Raw genomic sequence first — 23,636 nt, forward strand, 5'->3', positions numbered from 1 at the left:
GAATCACCGTGGAAGTCTATGAAGTTACTTCGCTGCTGTTTATCTGTGAAATGATGTATCATTCCTTTGAGTTTGAGGTTAGCTGGATAGAGTTTTCGGGTGAGGCATTCATATCATTGACTAAAAAACCAACCTTAAAAGAAGGGACTACTGTAAGACAAGACAAACCCCACAACACAACAAACCTCTACAGGAAGATAGCACAAAACCCCATGACAATAATCTCTCTCAGTGTCAGTAGTCTAAAATGCACCAATTAAAAGACACAGAGTGGCAAAATAGATTAAAAACTAAACCCAACATCCTGCTGCCTACAAAAAACAGTCAGAGCAAACAGAGACTCAAAGTTAGAGGATGGAAAACAATCTTTCAAGCAAACAACACCCTCAAAAAGGCTGGGGTGGCTATACTAATATCCGACAACATAGATTTCAGGCTGAAAAAGATTAGAAGCAATGGTCATTTTTTAATAATCAAGAGATATGTACAGCAGGAAGAAGTCACACTCCTTAACATATATATGAATCAAATGAGGGACCAGCAAAATATCTTTAAAAACTGCTAGTAGACTTCAATGATGACATTGGCTGCAACACAATAGTAGTTGGTGACTTCAACACCACCCTATCACCTCTTGACAGATCAACGAAACTAAAACTCAGCAAGGAAGTACTGACTTTGAAGGAAGAAATGGAAGAGAGAGGTCTAATAGATGTATACAGGACTTTTTATCCTCCCCCCAAAGAAACTGAATGCACATTATTTTCCAGTGCAACATTTTCCAAAATAGACCATATACTGAGTCACAAAACATACCTCAGTAGAATTGGGAAGATAGAAATTCTATTAACTATCTTTTCAGACCACAATGCACAGGAGATAGAAGTTAATTACACACAGACAGGGAGAATCAAATCAAACATCTTGAAATCAAACAGCTCAATGTTGATTGGGTGGGTTTGAGAGGAACTCAAGGAATAAATCAAAAGATTTCTGGAAACAAATGAAAATGAAGACATGAACTACCAGAACTTGCAGGACACAGCTAAAGCAGAGTTAAGGGGAAAATTTATAGCTCTGCAAGAATTTCTCAGGAAGGAAGAAAGGGCCCACATAAAAAAGTTGACTTCACAGCTCCAGATCTTACAAAAAGACCAACAAAAGGAACCCAAACAGGTAGGAGGAAAGAAATAATAAACCGTAGAGTGGAAATTAAGACTTTGAAGTCCAAAAAGCAATCTGAAAGATCAATGAAACAAAGAGCTTGTTCTTTAAGAAAATAAATAAGATTGATAAAGTACTAGCAAGACTCACAACGAAAGAGAGAGAGAGAACCCTAATAAAACGAATCAGAAATGAAAAGAAGGGCATCACAACAGAAATCAAAGAAATTCAGAAGATCCTCAGAGATTACTTTGTTAGTCTGTATGCCACGAAACAAGAGAAACTAGAAGAAATGTATAAATTCCTGAATTCCTATATCCTCCCAAGGCTGAGTCAAGAAGATTTGGAATAACTTAATAGACCTATTACTATCAAGGAAATTGAAACTGTAATCATAAGTTTTCCCTCAAACAAAAGCCCAGGTCTAGATGGATTCAGTAGCAAATTCATCCAAACATTTAAAGAGAACCTATTGCCAGATAATTTCAAACTTTTACAGTAAATTGAAGAAACAGAAACACTCCCAGTTTCTATGAAGCACATATCACCCTAATACCAAAAGCAAACAGAGACACCACAAAAAAAGAAAATTACAGGCCAATATCCTTGATGAACATGGGTGTGAATATCCTCAACAAAACATTAGCAAATATAATCCAACAACTGATCAAAAAGATCAAAAAGACCATAACCAAGTGGGATTCATTCTGTGGATGCAAGGAGGGTTTAACATTTGCAAGTAAATCAACATAATCCATAATATCAATAAAAAATAAAAACCATATGATCATTCAATAGATGCAGAGAAAGCATTTGACAAAATCCAGCACTCATTTATGATGAAAACTCTCAGCAAAATGGGCACTGAAGGAAAGTTCCTCAATATAGTCAAAGCCATCTTTCACAGGCCCACGGCCCATGGGAATAAACTAAAAGCATTCCCCCTACGATAGTCCAGCTCAGTGTAGAACTTCTCAATTTCTTCTTCATCGTAGTTGGATGTTGGTGCATAGACGATGAAGATAGAAACTGCCGGCAGTAAGCCACATCTATTCAAGTGTAATCGTCCTATTTGGGTTGTTAGGCATTCGAATGAATCAATGCTCATGGCCAAGTTCGTGTTGAGAAGGGCACCAACACCTCTGACGCCTCTTTTGTCGCATGTTCTGAGGAACAGTTCTTCTCCATTTTCAAAAATGGCATGATGTGATTAATGCCTTCTCGTCTTGGTCAGACCAATGATGTTGTACTTGATCTTTCACGCTTTTACCATCAGGTCCTCAATGGGTGCATCTGATGCCAGCGTATGTGCATTGAAAGTACAGACAATCCATTTTGTCTTTCTTCATTTGGGCAACCTAGTTCGGCCTTAAGATTTTATCAGCCTCTCCTTCCACATACTTCTTATCGCTACCATAATGCTGAGTCCTTCAGGGTCAGGGGAATGAGACCCATTGTATTTACTGTTTTTGGCATATCGAATACACCACAGACAGCTTTCCAGGCTCTGCTGTGTGGGCGGGATACTCTTGGTAGCTTTCAGGCTCTCCGAGAGGGATAGAAGCTTTTACAGCGGCCTCTAATCACCCTTGTAGGTGTTCCCAAGGTTCAAACCATATTTGAATCCTATCAATTATGGTGCGGTAATTATATATATATATATATATATATATATATGATAACCTTTCAATAGGTGTATTGCAAACAACAATGCCCAGAAGGAGAGGAAGAGAGGAAGAGGGAGAGGGAGAGAGAGAGAGAGAGAGAGAGAGAGAGAGAGAGAGAGAGAGAGAGGTGCCTGCCATAGAGACAGAGGAGGTGGGAATGGGTGGTGGTAGAGAAAAACTGGGGACATTGGTGGTGGGAAATATACACTAGAGAAGGGATGGGTATGAAGCATCTTGTGCCTGATACCCAATCAACTATTATACCTCTCTCTTCCATTTCTTCCTTCAAAGCCAGTACTTCCTTGCTGAGTTTTAGTTTTGTTGATCTGTCAAGAGGTGATAGGGTGGTGTTGAAGTCTCCAACTACTATTGTGTTGCAGCCAATGTCATCATTGAAGTCTACTAGCAGCTTTTTAAAGATATTTTGCTGGTCCCTCATTTGGTTCATATATATGTTTAGGAGTGTAACTTCTTCCTGCTGTACATATCTCTTGATTATTAAAAAATGGCCTTTGCTTCTAATCTTTTTCAGCCTGAAATCTATGTTGTTGGATATTAATATAGCCACCCCAGCCTTTTTGAGAGAGTTGTTTGCTTGAAGGATTGTTTTCCATCCTCTAACTTTGAGTCTCTGTTTGCTCTGACTGTTTTTTGTAGGCAGCAGAATGTTGGGTTCAGTTTTTAATCTATTTTGCACACTCCATGTCTCTTAATTGGTGCATTTTAGACTATTGACATTGAGAGAGATTATTGTCATGGGGTTTTATGCTATCTTCCTGTAGAGGTTTGTTGTGCTTGTGGGGTTTGTCTTGTCTTTCAGTAGCCCCTTTAGTCCTTCTTTTAAGGTTGGTTTTTTAGTCTATGAAGTTCCTTTGCTGCTGTTTATCTGTGACATGATGTATCATTCCTTTGAGTTTGAGGTTAGCTGGATAGAGTATTCTTGTTGAGGCATTCATTTTATTGAGTTTTTTCACTATATACGACCATTGTCTTCTGGCTCAGATGGTTTCCTCTGATAATTCTGCTATAAATCTAAGGGGTGCTCCTTTGTATGTGATTTCCTTCTTTGACCTTGCTGCTTGCAGTATTGTATCTCTATCTGTGGTATTCATTATTCTTATTATAATATGTCTTGGAGTCTTTTTATTAGGGTCTCTTTTAGCTGGTCCCCTTTGGGTTCCTTGTATCTTGAGGCATGCATTCTCCAGCTTTGAGTACTTCTCAGCAATGATATCTTTAACTGTTTCTACTTCACTGGGCTTGCCTCCCTGTCCTTCTGGTACTCCGATGATTCTTATGTTGTTCCTCTTGAGTTCATCCCCTAGATCTGTGATTCGCTCTAGTGCTGTTTTGAGGTCTTTCCCATTGTATGTTGTTACCTGTATGCTTTCTGCAGCTCATCTTCAAGCTCACTGATTCTGTATTTGGCTCTTATTGTTCTACTGTTGAGGGCACCCACTGAGTTTTTAATTTCACCTACTGAGTCCTTTATTAGTGACACTTCTGTTTGTAGCTTTCTTATTTCTGCTCTCATTTCTTCCTGTATTTTATTGGCTGTCCGTCCCACTGTTTCTTTCATGTTCTCCTTTAATTTACTGGGTGCCTGTTCCACTGTTTCTTTGAGTTAATTAAAAATACTCAACATTTAATTCATCTCTGAATTCTTTTTCGGAGAGATTGTATTTGTTGTTATTCCCTATTAAGGGTTCTGGGCTCCTTTCTTCATCCATTTCTCGTGGTGTGGATTTGCGCCATTTCTTCATGTTGCTGTAGTAGTCTGGAGGTGGGAACTTCCAGTTCATTATCAGTGAATGAAATGAAATGAAATCCTTTCTCACAGCGAGAAAGGATTCTGGATGAGTTCAGCCAATAGTGGTCATCTTTATCTCCTTCTAGAATACTAACTTCCTTGGTAATCTCCTGGAAATTTCATCCCTCCCCGGAACCACTTCATCACCCCCTGTCCTGGTCCTGGGAGCATTTTCACAGTGCAAGCAGTCCAGTATGTTTTGGAGCTTTGCCAGTGGGAACTCCAACAGGAAAGTAATAAATACATGGTCTGGTGAGATAATACAGTAGCTAAGGTATTGGCTTTGCATGTTCCCAATCTGAGTTTGATGCCAGGTACCCTATATGGTCCTTCTAGCTTGCCAGGGGCTATCCCTGAGTGCAGAGGCAGTAACTCTACCAGTCACTGAAAGGTTGAAATAGCTGAGCATTGGCAAATAGCTTCTACCTGGACTCTGGCCCATGGGCCCTGTTGTCTAGGGATCACAAGAGTAAGCGGGAGTTTTTGGTGAACTCAAGTCGAAGGGAATCTGAAAGGGTGACTGGGAGCTAACAGCATGTCTTAGTGGATTTGGAAACGAAATTTTTCTTCAAAAAATAATGATAAAGGGCTGGAGTGATAGCACAGCAGGTAGGGCGTTTGCCTTGCACACAGCTGACCTGGGTTCAATCTCCGGCATCCCATATGGTCCCCCAAGCACCGTCAGGGATAATTCCTGAACGCAGAACCAGGAGTAACCCTGAGCATTGCTGGTGTGACCCAAAAATTTAAAAAAAAGATAAAAATACACATTCATTTGCATAAATTGTAATAGAAATATAAGAAGTACTTTAGAGAAATTGGAATAAAGAAGAAGCACTGCTGGCACTTGAAAATTGATAATAGTGTAGGGGAGAGAGTGTAAGTGTTAGAGTGAAAAGTCCTGTGTTCTATCACTGGCAACACTTCGTCCACTGAGCAGCCCTAATGTAGTTTTCCTAACCCTAGGGATAAGACATCAGACCGGCATATAAACATATATATGAACCCCAGCACTGGCCCTAGGGATAAGACATCAGACCGTCAGGCTCAATCACCGGGCAAGTCAGGCTCAATCACCGGGCAAGTATCGCCAGAAATGGACTTGGGTCCCCTGAACTACACTGGTGTCGGATCCTATGCAAATAAAATAAAATCGCTGATACAATAATGCGTGAAAGTATGCTTCCTTCTGGTGGCAGAAATAGGACATAACTACTGTGTTTAGCGGAAGGAAACAGGTGAGAGCAGGGATAAGGTTATTATTAACACAGTTCTCCAAAATAGAGTTTAACCAGGATGTTCTTTTGTAGAGAAGAATCTGAGAAAACTAAAACATTACAAGGACAGGTTTATTTACAGAAAGGGAAGTAAAAATAGTAAGGACTTCTTTCTTTAAAATGAAATCTCACACAGAGATAGAGGAGATGTTTTGGTACTTGGGGATAAATCCCAGGGCCTCATACATGTCAAGTATGTACCATACGATGAGCAATAAAGAATATTTGAAATTCATAGGATTTGGGGAGATGGAAAGTAATTACCCTTGACTCTAAATTGGTCCACTGAAAAGAATTTAGTGTTTAGTAGTTTAACTTCAGTTTTTACAGCAGATTCCTTTATTACTAGAAAGATGCTTCATGTTAAAAACTTTTGGTAGCAAAGAAATCACATCTTATCTTCCTGTACTGTAATCTTTTATTTTTTTATTTTTTATTTTATTTTTTGTGAAACACCATGAGGTACAGTTATAGACTTACAAATTTTTGTGCTTGGGTTTCAGTTATACAATGATCAAGTACCCATCACTCCACCAACACCCATCCTCCACCACCACGGGTCCCAGCATCCCTCCCACCCTCTATTCCCCACCATTCCACTCTGCCTCTGTGGCAGGGCATTCCCTTTTGTTCTCTCTCTTTCCTTTTGGGTTCTGTGGTTTGCAAGAGAGGCATTGAGTGGCAATCATGTTTGGTCTATAGTCTACTTTCAGCATGCATCTCTCATCCTGGTAGGATCCTCCCAACAACCTTTGTTTGGTGCTCCCTTCTCTATCTGAGCTTCCTTTTCCCCTTGCACTTGTGGCTGGCCTCCAAGTCATGGAGCAAAATTCCTGGTACTAATCTCTTAAATGTGAGAATGGTTCCTGGATCTGACACATTTCCTCAGCAGTTTCACTAATCATACCTAATCTTAATTATAGGGCACAAAAAACGAACTGAGAACTGATTCATTGACTCTGAAGTCTTTGTTCTCAGCCTATTGCCACTACCACGTGGGGGGGGACTGAAGCCCCAGGCACCTTGCTAAAGAGAGAGGAGAATGACAGAACAAGGCTGTCATCAGTCAGGAACATGCTATTAGAAGCTGGTGAACTCAAGAAAAGCGTGTGTCTGGATGGATGCTATAGGAATGCTTTCTAATTGCATTACGTACCCCATCTCAGAGTAAGACTAAAGTTCTGGCTAGGAAGGTGAAGAAATTGTTGATTAGTAGAGAACTTTAAAGACCTAGGTCCCCCCTCAGTATCCTCTAGGTCTTCTGTCTTGGAAGTTCCATCTTTCAGAGCTTACAATACCAGGATAGACCCTGAGATGCAAGTACAATAATACAATGGTTTTTTTATTTCCTTGTTTACTGGTGTTTGTGCTCAGGCATCCCAACTCATTGTGCTGGTGGTTGCAAGGATGGGATAGGGAACCATGTGTGCTGGGGCTACCGCACACAAAACTCCAGCCTTTTGGGCCATCTCCCTGGCTTTCTTTAATTTTTTAAAATTAATTAATTAATTTTCCTTTTAGGTCACCTCTGGCAATGCACAGGGATTTCTCCTGGCTCTTTAATTTTTAGAGGAAGAACACCTTTCCTTTAAAGGGCTTTCGTTATCTCTCATTCCAATTCTTCATGTATGGCTCAATATTAAATACTAAAATGGACTCACAATAAATGGGTACATTCTTCAACGTTTCAGTGAACCAGCATGAGAATATTCTCATAGAACCAACTAGCAGACAGAGGACTTTAAAGGCACTTAGAAGAGTTGTGCCATGGGATAAAAAAAATAGAATATTGGGGCTGGAGGAATGGTAAAGTGCATAGGAATTTTGCCTTGCACATGGCTGACTTGGGTTCAATCCTCAGCACCCCATATGGTGCCCTGCCCCTGCCAGCAGTGACCCCTGAGCAGAGCCAGGAGTGTGCCCTGAGCACTGCCAGGTGTGCCCTAAACACCCCCAAAGTAAATAAATCCTACCCACACCAAAGTAATTTATTAATGCTCTGTGAAGTAACCTGGAGATTTTAGAGACCTTATTGTGTCTAATAAAACTAGAGGACAAATATTTTGGTTCTATGAACAACCACAAATTTGGGGGCAGTTATATTGATTTTTCTCTACTATTATATATAAGGCAGAGTTTGTTACATTTATCACTTTTCTGTGAGTCAAAAATTTAGAAAGAGCTCTCTCAATGATTCTGAGATTAAAATATAAAGTAAAATGTCCCTGCAATCTCTGCAGGCCCATATCTGCACCCCAGAAACTGCTTGCTCCTTAATTTTCCCGGTGAGGCTGACCTCCTGGTCTTTTTCAGAGCTGGAAGTGGTTTCCCTTCCCTTCCACCTCACATCCTAGTAGCCCCTGTGCCTGCCCTCTGCAACCCCACATCCACGTTCCATACACGTAACTCAACTCCCTGCTTCTGAGCCTCATGACTGTGCATAGCAGATTCACTCATCACACCTTACATTGTGCACACTTATCCCCCTATTGCCAGGAGAGGATGAGCAGGAAAGGAAAAGACGACACCCAGCCTAACCCTCACAGATTACCATGAGGGTGGACTACAGAGATTCACTCTCATAGCACGGCAGACACAGTGAAAAAGCTGTGTAGAAACCCACCAGGCCCACTAAGTGAAGGGAATAGCATAGGAATCTCTGCCAGTACCAACCAGCTCTATAGCCTTTCAGAGCCAACACGATGAGGATGTTTATGGTTTTTGGTTTGTTTTGGGGACAGATCTGGCTGTGCTCAGGGCTTACTTCTGAATCTGCTCAGGGATCCATCCTGGAAGAGTTTACAGGATCATAGATGGTGCTGAAAATCAAATCAGAGTAAGACACATGCAAGCAAGTGTCTCAATTCCTGGACTATCTCTCTGGCCCCAATCAGGATGTTCAATGAGCTCAAAGAAATTATGGTACAGGGAAGTAGCACTGTCCTCCTGTTGTTCATCGATTTGCTCGAGTGGGCACCAGTAACATCTCCATTGTGAGACTTGTTACTGTTCTTGGCATATTGAATATGTCACGGTTAGCTTGCCAGGCTTTGCCGAGGGGGCGCGAACTTGGTAGCTTGCCGGGCTCTCCAAGAGGGGTGGAAAAATCGAACCAAGGTCAGCCTGGGTCAGCTGTGTGCAAGCTCCAGCCCACAGGAAAGTATGAGAGCAAAAATTGAGATAACTGCAATTAGATGAGAGAAATGGAGTATAGTAGGTAAAATTTAAGACTTAAGGGCATCAGCAACAAAAAGTAGCTAAGGAAAAGCTCAGTGAGCTACAACATTAGATTCAGGAAACCACTACAAAACAAAAAATATGGAAGAATGTTCGAAAAGAAGTGAACTATGGAATTAGTTCAGATGACCAATATAAGATTCATTGGAGTCCCTGAATCGTTAAATTAATCTCAGATGAGAATATCCTCGAATAGTTAAGGAGTGCAAGCACTTCTATTCAAGGGACTCAAAGGGCACCAGAGAAAATAAGTCCAAATAGAAAAATTCTAAGATATATTGTAATCAGAATGACCAAAACCAGACAGAAACAGAACCCTGATAGCAGCAAGATCACACTGTCATACACTGTCCCACTGTCCTCCCATTGTTCAGCGATTTGCTTGAGCAGGTCCAGTAACGTCTCCATTTTGAGACTTGTTATTGTGCTTGGCATATTGAATAAGTCACGGGTAGCTTGCCAGGCTTTGCCGTGTGGGCGCGATACTCTCAGTCGCTTGCTGGGCTCTCAGAGGGGTGGAGGAATCGAACCCGGCTTGGCAAGGCTGGCTGCGTGCAAGGCAAACACCCTATCACTGTGCTATCGCTCCAGTCCCAGCATCAAGATCAAACAAGGAAATATATACAAAGGAACTCCCATAGGATTTATAGCAAATCTATCAAATGAGACTCAAAGGGCCAGAAAAGAATGATGGGATAACTCCTCAGAATATATTCTGGAGAAGCAAAAAAGTACAGTTGAAATGACATCTGCACTTCTGTGTTTATTGCTGCACTATTCACAATAGCCAAAAATATGTAAAAAACCCGAGTGCCCAAGAACAGATGACTGGTTAAAGAAACTTTGGTACATCTACACAATGGAGTACTATGTAGCTGTTAGAAAAGATGAAGTCATGAAATTTACATATAAGTGGTACTACAAGGAAAGTATCATGCTAAGCAAAATGAGTCAGAAAGAGAGGCACAGACATAGAAAGATTGCATTCATCTGGGGAACATAAAGTAACAAAATAGGAGACTAACACCCAAGAATAGCCGAGATAAGTACCAGGAGGTTCACTCCATGGCTTGCAGGCAGCCGCACATGCTAGGCGGAAAGGCAGCTCAGATAGAGAAGGGAGCACCAAATAAAGGGTGTTGGGAGGATCCTCCCAGGATGGGAGAAGCATGCTGAAAGTAGACTATAGACCAAACATGATTGCCATTCAATGCCTCTTTTGAAAACCACAACACCCAAACGGAGAGAGAGAACAGAGAGAAATGCCCTGCCACAGAGGCAGGGTGGGTTGGGGGGATGGGGGGTGGGAGAGATACTGGGATCCGTGGTGGTGGGAAATGGGCACTGGTGGAGGGATGGGTATTTGATCGTTGTATAATTGAAACCCAAGCACAAAAATTTATGAGTCTACAACTGTACCTCATGATGTTTCACTAATAAAAATTAAAATAAAAAAGAATGATGGGATAAAACTCAATGAAATGAAAATTCCACTGAGAACACCCTATCCAGTTAGATCATTCATATTTTAAGAAATAATTAAAATATTTATGGACAAGCAATAGCTTAGGGTATTCATAACATTGAAGGCAGGTTTGCAAGAGCATTAGAGTTTCTTTAAAAGATGAGACAAACTTCAAAAAACACTCATAACTTTTTAACAAATGGTGGCAAATACATTTGCTCATCTCAATTATTTCACTCAATGCAAATGCCCTGAACTCACCAACAAAAAGTCACAGAGTGGCAGGATGGATCAGAAAACTCAACCTAACTTTCTGCTGCCTACAATAGATACCTCTAAATAGTCAAGGTAAACACAGATTCAAAGTAAAAGGCTGAAAAATAGTCCTACAGGCAAATATTGACTTTGAAAATCTGGTTGAAGAGTATAATAATAATAACAGTGGGTAGGGTATTTGCTTTGTATGTACCCAACCTGGTCCAATCACCATTACACCATATGTTCTCCTGAAAATCGCTAGGAGTGATCCCTGAACACAGAGTCATGAGAGTAACCACTGAGCATTGCTAAGGGTGACCCTCAAACAAACAAACTAACAAATAAACAAAGACTGGGGTGGCCATATCTATGCCAGACAACAAAAATTTCAAATAAAAAAGGCTATAAGGGACAGGGTTCATTGTGTTCATCAATACATCAAAAACTCACAAACCTAAAGACAGCCTCCTCATCAAATGGTGCTGGCAAAATTGGACAACTACATGTAAGAAAATAAAGCTGGATCCATATCTACATCTCACATAAAAGTCAATTCAAAGTGGATCAAAGACCTTGAGATCCACCTAGAAACTATTAAGTACATTGAGGAAAATATAGGCAGAATATTTCAATATTTGGGCCTCAAAGGTGCCTTCAATATTCTGATAACTGAGCAAATGCAAAAAAAATTAAAAAATAAATGGAACTAAATGAATTTCAAAATAAATGGAACTACATGAAGTTTTGTTTTGTGTTTCATGGCAAAACAAAACAAAGAAAATCATGGACTAAAACTTAAAGACAGCTAACTCAATGGGAAAATATTTGCATTCGCCTCAAACAGATAAAGATTTCATATCTGTAATCACTTGTCACTTGTCAGCCCGTTGATCCATCGATTTGCTCGAGTGGGTACCAGTAATGACTCCATTCATCCCTGTTGCGTGCTAGCAAAGCCCAATGGCATATTGGGGGCTCTTTCAGGGTCAGGGGAATGAGACCCATTATTGCTACTGTTTTTGGCATATCTAATACACCATGGGTAGCTTGCCAGACTCTGCCGTGTGGGCAAGATACTCTCAGTAGATTGCCAGACTCTCTGAGAGGGATGGAAGATTTTGGGGCGGCCTCTAATCGCTTGTACAGGTGTTGTTCTCTTCTGGGAGATCCTCCATATTTGTAGTATATTAAATATTCACAAAGACCAACAGCAACAAAAAAATGCGAAAATTCTATCAGCAAATGGGGAGAAGAAATGAATAAGCCATTCTCAGAGGAAGACAGTAGGATGGCTACTAGGCACATGAAAAAAAATGCTCAGCATCATTTATCATTGGAAAAATCCAAATAAAGACCACAATGATATACCATTTGACACCAGAGAGAATGGCATGTATCAAAAACAGTAGTTATACTTAATTAAATTTATGGCAATTAAACTGTAACTCTCACTTCACAGGGTGTATTTAAATGTCTCCTATATTTTGTGAGTTGTGAAAATAGCACTCAATGAGGTATTTTGTGTTAATTTGGTCAACATTACATTCTCATTTTGTGAGAATGGTTTGCTTACCTGCTTACATATATTTAGATTATTTCCATTCTAGTAATGACCTATCATAGTTGGGTCTTTTAACTTCGATTTTATAACTGTCACCAAGAGTTTTACTTATTATCTCTCTAGTATTTTATCAAGATACACTCTATAACCAAGCATAATGATCCAAGACAACTATCTCCAGGATTTAAGGTTAAAATCTGTTGATCTTAGAAGACCTCTCCTAACTAATAGAGCTGGTGTTTTCACTATTTATTATTCTACTAAATGATAAATTGATTCTCCTGAAAATAAATGTGTTTATATAGTGTTTTTGTGTGTCTCCATATGCTGTAGTCTGCTTTGTGAATTGGCAATCTTTTCATTTCAGAGGTAGCTAGTCAGCTCATAAATGATTCACATGGTGCCCAGAGGTACAGTTAAAGAGGACAAACTGATGTCATGAATACATGTCTGCATAAAACTCTATTAATAATAAATTAGTTCTCTCTTGTAGTGTTACAATACAGTGCCACAGTGCCTGTGTCTAATAAATACAGAGCATAAAATTAAGCAATTCTTTACAAAAATGCGTCTTATAGAAAGACAATGTGTGTCTTTTTGCTCTTTGTAATAGTTACCTAGAAAATTAATAGTAAAAGTACAATGTAACATTTTAAATAAATTTTACTCTATATAGTTGAAAAAAATAGTAGTTATGTGTTGATACATTCTATTTCCAGGGCTTAAGAATAGTCTCTCAAAAGGACATATGTACATGCATAAGAAAAAAGGACATATTCATTCTTGCACTTAGTACTATAGCTAAAATATGGAATCAGCCTAGGTGTTCAAAGACAGATAAATGGATTATTAAGATGTGACTAATACACAATGGAAGACCATGCAGTTTCAAGGAATTATGAATTCATGCAATTTCTTGCAACTTAGTTGGAACTGGAAGCTATCAGACTGAGTGAAGTAAGCCAAAAGAAGAAAGAAAAACACAGGATGATCTTACTTCTGTATGCAATTATAGAATATTGGATGAGGAAATGTACTTTATTAAAGGGAAGATGCTTATATCACACTTGAGCCCAGAATTTAGAGAGGAGACACACAGAGAAGGAAAGAAATCAAGGAGGAAGAAGAGGACAAGAAGTAAGGAGTTAACAGGCACTGGGCTTCATTTATACCAGTGATATGAGTGAGAGGTATATCCATATACCCAAAACACAGATTCAACAGAACTGAAAGTATGAGATCTAAGCAGCAAATTTGTAATGGCCTGTCAGGTTGACAGGTGGGGGTATTATGGGGGGTAGGTGAAGGGATTCTAGGAGCACTGGCGGAGGGAAATTGACACTGATAGAGACATTGGTGTTTAGTTATTGTATGCCTAAAACGCAACTATCAGTAACTTTGTAAATCATGGCTTTTTAATAAACAGGCTGGAATGATAGCACAGAGGGTAGGGCGTTTCCCTTGCACGTGGCCCACAAGGTTGACCAAAGTTTGATCCCTCTGCCCCTCTCGGAGAGCCCAGCAAGTTACTGGGAGTATCTTGCCCACACGGCAAAGTTTGGCAAGCTACCCATGACGTATTTGATATGCCAACACAATAACAAGTCTCACAATGTTACTGGGCCCACTCAAGCAAATCGATGAACAACGGAAGGACAGTGACAGTGACAGTGATTTAAAAAAAACCCTGACACTCCTAATTACATATGCACCTAAAGATAAACTATCAAAATATTTAAAACAATTGCTAATGGAACTTGAAGGAAGATATTGACAGTAACATAATGGTAGTAGGAGATTAATACACCCCATATCATCACTCAATTAATACTTAATGACATGAATTGAGCATCAATACAAAGAAAAGAAATTCTACCATTAAAGTCACTGTCACTGTCACTGTCCTCCTGTTGTTCATTGATTTGCTCGAGCGGGCCCAGTAACGTCTCCATTGTGAGACTTTGATGTTACTGTGTTTGGCATATAAAATACATTACGGGTAGCTTGCCAGGCTTTGCCGTGTGGGCGAGATACTCTTGGTAGCTTGCCAGACTCTCCGAGTAAACAAACCATTTTCACTTCTCTTGGGATACAGACTTGTCCACACATTTTCAAAAACTTTTATTTTAGTGTAATCTGAAGACATGACACCTTCTTGTCCAGTTTTTCTAATAATAAATCATAAATACACATACATAATATGCACCGATTTTAAAATCATTATTAGTACTATTTCAGTACGTGGAATGATAAAATTATGAGATACTTATACTGACTATTTCTTTATCCTCCACGCAAATGAAATCTACGTTCATCACAATCAACAGGCAAACAAGCTCCACCCTTGCTGCATTGTCTTTCCCCATGACACCACGTCCTGCTCAGATCCAGTCCTTCTCCTAGAGCGCACCTGCCCTCACACTCTGAATGCAGCTGGAGTAAAAGCCCACAACCGTCCTGACCTGCCTCACTTCGAATCCCCAAGAGCGCTCTAGAGGCTGCAACATTCACTTTATATTTCCTGAATCTGGCCATGCTCCCATTCTTCTAAGGGGTTGTTATCCCATTCTTTTACCGCAAATCTCTAACATGAACTCCATCAGGTCCATCTCAGCAGAGGACCTTGCACTTTCTTTCCTTGAGAAAGCAAACAACCAAAAGAGAATTCCAAGCGCCCCCATTACTTCTTATTTTCCTTTATTTGTCTCTATACATTCTTCTTTTTCTCCTATGACTGAACTAATTGAGCTCGCTCTTCCTTGAGGCTTGCTCTTTGCTCACAGCGATTCTACCATTTTACGAACTTAGTGACTTCTCTCCTGCAACTTCCTATTACCCCCACAACCCCCATTTTATTTTTGTCTGTTTTACTGACTCTTTGTATGGCATAGCCTGGCATAGCAAGCTCCCCAGGAGTATTCCAAAAACAAATATATACCAAAAACAGTAACAAGTCTCACAATGGAGACCTTACTAGTGCCCACTCAAGCAAATCGATGAACAATGGGAGGACAGTGCAATGCTACTGACTCTTTTAATTATAATACAAGGCGGCATTACTTTCCCCCATTACAATTTTACGCAATTATATTAAACTTCTTCATTACCGTTGACTTTTTACCTAAAGCTCCACTTTTTTAAAAAAAAATTTTTATTAGTGAAACACCATGAGGGACAGTTGTAGATTTACAAATTATTGTGCTTGGGCTTCGATTATACAGTGATCAAATACCCATCCCTCCACCATTGCCCATTTTCCACCACCATGGATAATATCCCTCCCACCCCCATCATCCCATCCCACCCTGCCTCTGTGGCAGGGCATTCCCTTTTGTTCTCTCTCTCCTTTTGGGTGTTGTGGTCTGCAAAAGAAGCATTGAGTGGCAAACATGTTCAGTCCATAGTCTACTTTCAACATGCATCTCCCCCCCTGGGAGGACCCTCCCAACACCCTTTATTTGGTGCTCCCTTCTCTATCTGTGCTGCCTTTCCCCTAGAATGCCCGGCTGGCCTCTAAGCTATGGAGTAATCCTCCTGGTGCTAATCTCAGCTATTCTTGGGTATTAATCTCATATTTTGTTACTTTATATCCCCCAGATGAATGCAATCTTTCTATGTCTATCCGTCTCTTACTAACTCATTTCGCTTAACAAGATACTTTCCATGTAATACCACTTGTATGTAAATTTCATGACTTCATCTTTTCTAACAGCTGCATAGTACTCCATTGTGTAGATGTACCAAAGTTTCTTTAACCAGTCATCTATTCTCGGGAACTCAGTTTTTTTCCAGATTCTAGCTATTGTAAATAGTGTTGCAATGAACAAACAAGTGCAGATGTCACTTCAACTATACTTTTTTACCTCTCTGGGATATATTCCCAGGAGTGGTATTGCTGGATCAAATGGGAGCTCAATTTCTAATTTTTGGAGAATCGTCCACATTGTTTTCCAAAAGGGCTGAACCAGTCGACATTCCTACCAGCAGTGAAAGAGAGTCCCTTTCTCACCACATCCGCGCCAACACCTGTTGCTTTTGTTCTTTTGCATGAGGGCCTCTCTCTATGGTGTGAAATGATATCTCATTGTTGTTTTGATCTGCATCTCCCTGATGATTAGTGATGTAGAGCATTTTCTCATGTGCCTTTTAGCCATTCAGATTTTTTCTTTGGGAAAGTTTCTGTTCATTTCATCACCCCATTTTTTTTTAGTAAAAGTAAAGGCCCTCCCGTTGATCATCAATTTGCTCGAGCGGGCCCAGTAACATCTCCATTGGAGACTTTGTTGTTACTGTGTCTGGCATATGGAATACATCACGGGGAGCTTGCCAGGCTCTGTCGTGCAGGCGAGATACTCTCGGTAGCTTGCCGGGCTCTCCGAGAGGGGCGGAGGAATCGAACTCGGGTCAGCCATGTTGGCTGCGTGCAAGGCAAACGCCCTACCACTGTGCTATCGCTCCAGCCCCATTTTTTAAAAAAATTTTTAATAGTGAGACATCATGAGGTACAGTTACGGACTTACACATTTTTGTGCTTGGGTTTCAATTATACAATGATCAAATACCCATCCCTCCACCAGTGCCCATTTCCCACCACCACGGATCCCAGTATCCCTCCAATCCTCCCATCCCCCCCATCCCACACTGACTCTGTGGCAGGGCATTCCCTTTTGTTCTCTCTTTCTTATGGGTGCTGTGGTTTGCAAAAGAGGCAATGGGCATCAGCCCATTTTTTTGATGGGGTTAGATGTTTTCTTCTTGTGGAATTCAACCAGTGCTTTGTATATACTTGATATCAACCCTTTATCAGATGGGTATTGAGTAAATATCCTTTCCCATTCTGTAGATTGTCTTTGTATTCTGGTTATTGTAGCTTTTGAGGTGCAGAAGCTTCTTAATTTAAGATAATCCCATTTGTTTATCTGTTTCCACTTGGTTGGTCAGTGGAGTGTCATCTTTAAAGATACCATTCACCCTCAATATCATGGAGAGTTTTGCTGACCTTGTCTTCAATGTACATTATGGATTTTGGCCTGATGTTGAGATCTTTAATCCATTTTGATCTGACTTTTGTGCATGGTGTTAGGTCGAGGACTGAGCCCATTTTTTTGCATGTGGTTGTCCAGTTATTCCAGCACCATTTGTTGAAGAGGCTTTCCTTGTTCCACTTCACATTTCTTGCTCCCTTATCAAAGATTAGATGTTCATACTTTTGGGATTTTGTGTAAGGGTATTCCACCCTGTTTCATTGGTCTGCGGCCCTGGCTTTGTTTCGGTACCATGCTGTTTTAATTATTAACGCTTTGTAGTAGAGTTTGAGGTTGGGAAGGGTAATGCCTCCCCAGGTATTTTTCCCAAGAATTGCTTTAGCTATTCGTCGGCGTTTGTTGTTCCATATGAAATTCAGGAGTGCATGATCTATTTCTTTGAAGAATTTCATGGGTATCCTTATAGGGATCGCATTGAATCTGTATAATGCTTTTGAGAGTATTGCCATTTTGACGATGTTGATTTAAGGACGCTATTTTAATTACGCTAGGAACATCCTTTAACAAATCTGCAGGCTGAGAATCATTTGCAGAATAAAAGTCATTTTAATTCAACCATTCTTTTACTTTGAATGCCAACACACTTTGATATAAAAATAGTGTGGTACTTGTTCTTATGCTTCCTGGAAGGCTGGAACCATTCAGTGGTTTAGTAGTGTGATTGTATTATTATGTACTGAGGGGTTTGTAAATTGCTAGATTCTTTATGTATTCTTTATTCACAATTCAATTCAGAGCTGTAAACATTTACAAATGAGATGAGAATTTCTCTCTGCATGAAACCAAGATTTCAGATAAAATTTGTGCTGTGTAGAGCCTCATGAGTGCACGAATACTTGCAATGTTTTTGTCATGTTTCATCACAAAATCTTAATTTATTACTCAATGATTCATCACCAGTCATCTTGATATAGCAGGAGCAGAAGGGTGGAACGCCAGATGAATTTAGCCCTTACTTTAAATCTCACCCTTGGAGCAGGTAACCAATCAGAATAGATGATGGGATGACTGGACATGGCAGCAATAAAAGGAAGACCTCAGTTCCATCTCTGTCTCCTTGCTTCCTCTCAGACCCTCCCTCTCTTCAGTGTGCAATATCAGGTAGACTGAGTGCCCAGACAGATGCCCCAAAATGCTCAGATTCAGGCAGGGCTCAGACACCCAAGTAGTGACAAGGTGCTGAGCACAGAAGTCTTATCCAAGTGAACCTGACTGTGGCTGGAGACTAGGAAAGTTGGGACAGGATGACAAAAGACAGCTGGGGTACTGTTGGGAAGCCCGGTCTGAGGACACGTACAGAGCATAAGAATCTCACCAACGTATACATGGCCATGGCTGGAGACTTGGGGAAGCATACCTGGGTTAGAGAGTGATGCAGGGATGAGACGCGGCCTTCATTCATGGGAGGTGAGTAGACTGCATGGGACCAGACAGGTATGGGAGAGTGTCAGGGACAAGATAGGTGAGATCATTCATGCATTCATAGGGTGGGAGAGTGTTAGAAATAGGACAGGTGAGATCATTCATGGGAAAGGAAGGATAAAGGAGATGTATGAACATCTGGGGAAGGACCTGGACTGTATGCTTTAATGTACAATTTTAACTTTCTGAGTTTGTGTACAAATCATTCATACAGTTCCCAAGAGGCCAACAGCATAGGAAAAGCCACCTTTTTTTTGCTTTTTGAGTCACACCTGGTGATGCACAGGGGTTACTCCTGGCTCTACACTCAGGAGTAACTCCTGCCGGTGCTCAGGGGATCATATGGGATGCTGGGAATCGAACCAGGGTCAGCCACGTGCAAGGCAAATGCCCTACCCGCTGTGCAATCTCTCCAGCCCCAGAAAAAGCCACTTTGATGCTAGCAGTCTGATATGGTGCTTTGCAGAACAAATAGATTTCCTCAAGTATTTTATTCAAGCCTTCTAATACAGCTAAGTGGAACAGTTACTGATAGCTGCAGTAATATCAGTCAATTGATAAATTGAATCAGTATTTTTTCATGATATGGAATGGCATCTGTATTTATCATTATAGAATTACGATGATATTCTAAAGAGTAGCATATAATAACATACCATTTTTCCTTTCAGTGGTCCACTTAGACTGTTTCTATGCAAGAAGATAAAAGAACAGTTCTGAATTTATGTGATGTGAGGCATTTAAATTTTTCTAACTTTGTAACCAATATTCTGCTCTTGTTACCAATCTTATGCAGGAGCCCTTTTTAAATTCTTTTTGCAATAATCTTAGAAAGAATTGAAACATGTGACATATTCTATTTTACTAGTAGATGTTGGGCTGAGTGGTATTGCAAACAAGCAAGCCAGCGAGCAATAGAGACTCTGTCTCATTCTCAATATGCTTATTTCTTAGATACTCTCATTCTCACTGGTCTTTGCTCTGCGTCTAAGACCTCAAGGGTGCTTTCATTTCACTTGTGTGTTTAATGTTTAACCTTGTCTAGCTATGGATGGAAGGAAAAAAGAAAACACCAAACCCTCCTGAGAGACTCCTGAACTTTGTCATACAGTCCCCTAGAGGTGGATGTTTGATGATATTATCTTGAAGTTTTACAGGAATGGACTGCCATTTCTTAGGGATGTGTTAGACCACAGAGTAAAAGATAATGAAACCAAAGCCTCTGGAAACTGAACGCACTTTCACCTCATCCATACCAGATTTTTATTTTCAACTTATTTTTTTCTACCATCCCTATAAACCTCTAATTACAAACTGGGAGTAAACTGGTTTGGGTGAAGAAGAATTCCCCCATGCTCTAATATTGCTAATACATAAGCAAATCAAGGATATTTTTGGCACAAACCTTTGTCTTCCAAGTTTTGACTTTCAAGCTAATAGCAGCCACATTTGGGTTTATAGTAATAATGATATTGTTATTTGCATGGAGATATTGGTTCAGTTGCTGATTCTAAACATGAGATTTAAGTTAAACAGAAGAAGAAAAAGCAAGGCAAACAAAACCAGTTTGAGGAATTCATAATGAATTTCTAATTAGTGACCCTGATTTTTTACTGCTGTATTTTATGAATTTTTTAAAAAAATTATTAGTGAAACACCATGAGGTGCAGTTGTAGACTTACAAATTTTTTTGCTTGGATTTCAATTATACAATGATCAAATACCCATCCCTCCACCAGTATCCATTTTCCACCACCACGGGTCAGTATCCCTCCCGCCCCCCATCCCCCCATCCCACCCTGCCTCTGTGGCAGGACATTCCCTCTTGTTCTCTCTCTCCTTTTGGGTGCTGTGGTTTGCAAAAGAGGCATTGAGTGGCAATCATGTTTGGCTATAGTCTACTTTCAGCATGCTTCTCCCATCCTGGGAGGATCCTCCCAGCAGCCTTTATTTGGTGCTCCCTTCTCTATCTGAGCTGCCTTTTCCCCTAGCATGTGTGGCTGGTCTCCAAGGAGCTTTTTAAAGTTTAACTCAAGGCAAAAGTATGTTCTAGAAATAAACATGTCTAAAATTTTTACATACAAAAATGGAATTAGATACAAGTATGATTTAATTATATCTTTTGATCAATATTGTTATAGGCTACATTTCCTCTTTATAATGTTCTAAAACAAATTGTGGGGAAGAATCCAGGGACATGGCAGAGGAGAAAGTACCAGAAATCTCTCTGCATAGATAGTAATTGCATTGACAGATTCTGTTTGGTGTAGCTATTTTGGAACTCTAAATTCTGTAGAGATTTTTTTCAACTTCCAGAGGAAGTTTCTCTCCGGGTAGGGCGTCTGCCTTGTACGCAGCTAACATGGCCGACCCGAGTTTGATTCCTCCGCCCCTCTCGGAGAGCCCGGCAAGCTACCGAGAGTATTCGATCTGCCAGACACAGTAACAACAAAGTCTCCAATGGAGACGTTCCTGGGCCCGCTCGAGCAAATCGACGATCAACGGGAGGGCCTTTACCTTTACCTTTTAGTATTATCTTTGTGATTTTAAACTTATTACTTCTATATTTTATATTGGTACAAAAATGAGTTAAAAATATAAAAAATAAAATTAAAAATAGTTACTGTTTTGTATTGAGCTACACCTAACTCATTGAAATGTACTTTGTGAACCAAATATTTGAAAGAGATAGGGCTAGAGCTAAAAAGAAACAGACTTTTTGTATATTATCAGAGTTAAGTTTTACTTCATGACGTTTTCCACAGTTCTCATTGATAAAAACAAAACACTGTCCTCCCGTTGTTCATCGATTTGCTTGAACGGGCCCAGTAACGTCTCCATAGTGAGACTTCTAGTTACTGTGTTTGGCATATTGAATACTCTCGGTAGGTTGCCAGGTCTCTGAGAGGGGTGGAGGAATCAAACCCGGCTCAGCTGGGCTGGCTCCGCGCAAGGCAAACTCCCTACTGCTGTGCTATCAATCCAGCTCCCTCATTGATAAAAAGAAAGAAAATGACTATAGAATATACAAAAAAAAGGAAATTAGAAAGGAATTCAAGAAATTCACAAAATTGTGGGAATGAATCACACATTTTTAAACAACTAGTGAATCAAGGAAGAAATTACTAGAGAAATTAGAAAACACAGAGGAATGGAAATGCGAGCATGCCTACAATCTGGAACACAGTAAAAAGCAGTTTTAGCAGATATTCATGGCAATATAGGCTCAAAATGAAAATAAAGTTCTTGGGAGGCATGGGAGATAGCTCAAAGTTCTGAAGTCCAGATTTTGATGGAGTCCCAGATTCAATCTCTGGTACTGCAGGGTTTTTTTGAATATTGGCCATAGCTTCCCAATCTTCCAAAAGAAAGATCTTCAATTTACAAACATATTTTACAAAATAAAGATCTTTTTTTTTATTAGTGAAACACCATGAGGTACAGTTGTAGATTTACAATTTTTTGTGCTTGGGTTTCGATTATGCAATGATCAGATACCCATCCCTCCACCAGTCCCCATTTTCCACCACCATGGATAATATCCCTCCCACCCCCATCCCCCCATCCCCCCCCCCCCCGCCTCTGTGGCAGGGCAATCTCCTGTGTTCTCTCTCTCCTTGTGGGTGTTGTGGTCTGCAAAAGAGACATTGAGTGGCAAACATGTTCAGTCCATAGTCTACTTTCGACATGCATCTCCCCTCCTGGGAGGATCCTCCAAACACCCTTTATTTGGTGCTCCCTTCTCTATCTGAACTGCCCTTTCCTCTAGGATACCCGGCTGGCCTCTAAGTTATGGAGTAATGCTCCTGGTGCTGATCTCAGCTATTCTTGGGTATTAATCTCATATTTTGTTACTTTATATCCCCCAGATGAATGCAATCTTTCTATGTCTATCCCTCTCTTTCTGACTCATTTCGCTTAGCATGATACTTTCCATATTGTACCACTTGTATGTAAATTTCATGATTTCATCTTTTCTAACAGCTACATAGTACTCCATTGTGTAGATGTACCAAAGTTTCTTTAACCAGTCATCTGTTCTTGGGCATTCAGGTTTCTTCCAGTTTCTGGCTATTGTAAAGAGTGCTGCAATGAACAAACAAGTGCAGATGTCACTGAGCTCCCATTTGACCCAGCAATACCACTCCTGGGAATATATCCCAGAGAGACAAAATAAAGATCTTAAGCTAAAATGAAATCTAGGGAAAGGAAGGAAGTAAAGTTTAGAGTAGATGCACATGAAATAGCAAATAGGAGAACATAGGGAAAATTCAGTGAAACTAAAAACTGATTATTTGCAAAGTTCAACATGACAGAGTTTAGTTAGATGCATGAAGAATAAATATGAGAATTCTCAATAAAATAAAAAATTGTAACATTCTTGCTTATTCTACGTAAATAAAGAGGATCATAAAAGATGACTATGAAGGGTTGAAAGATTCTTTGAAATGCAAAACTTTGTAAAACAAAACCAAGAAAAATTAGAAAGTTTGGGTCGATTATAATTAGTAAGAAGAGTGAATTTGTATTTAAAATATCTTGTGGCAAAGAAAAGCTCTTGACCAGAAGGCTTTACGAGTGAACTAATTTTGAGAACTAACTCCAATTCTAAAAATTTCCAAAAAATTTAAGAGGAGGAAATACTTCATAATTTACATCCGAAGATCATTATAACAAAGTCAGACAAAGATATTACAAGAAAGTAAAACGGAAAAACCTTCTTTATAAAT

The sequence above is a fragment of the Sorex fumeus genome, unplaced genomic scaffold, assembly GCF_029834395.1.
Source record: "Sorex fumeus unplaced genomic scaffold, SorFum_2.1 ptg000106l, whole genome shotgun sequence".
Classification (NCBI taxonomy): Eukaryota; Metazoa; Chordata; class Mammalia; order Eulipotyphla; family Soricidae; genus Sorex; species Sorex fumeus.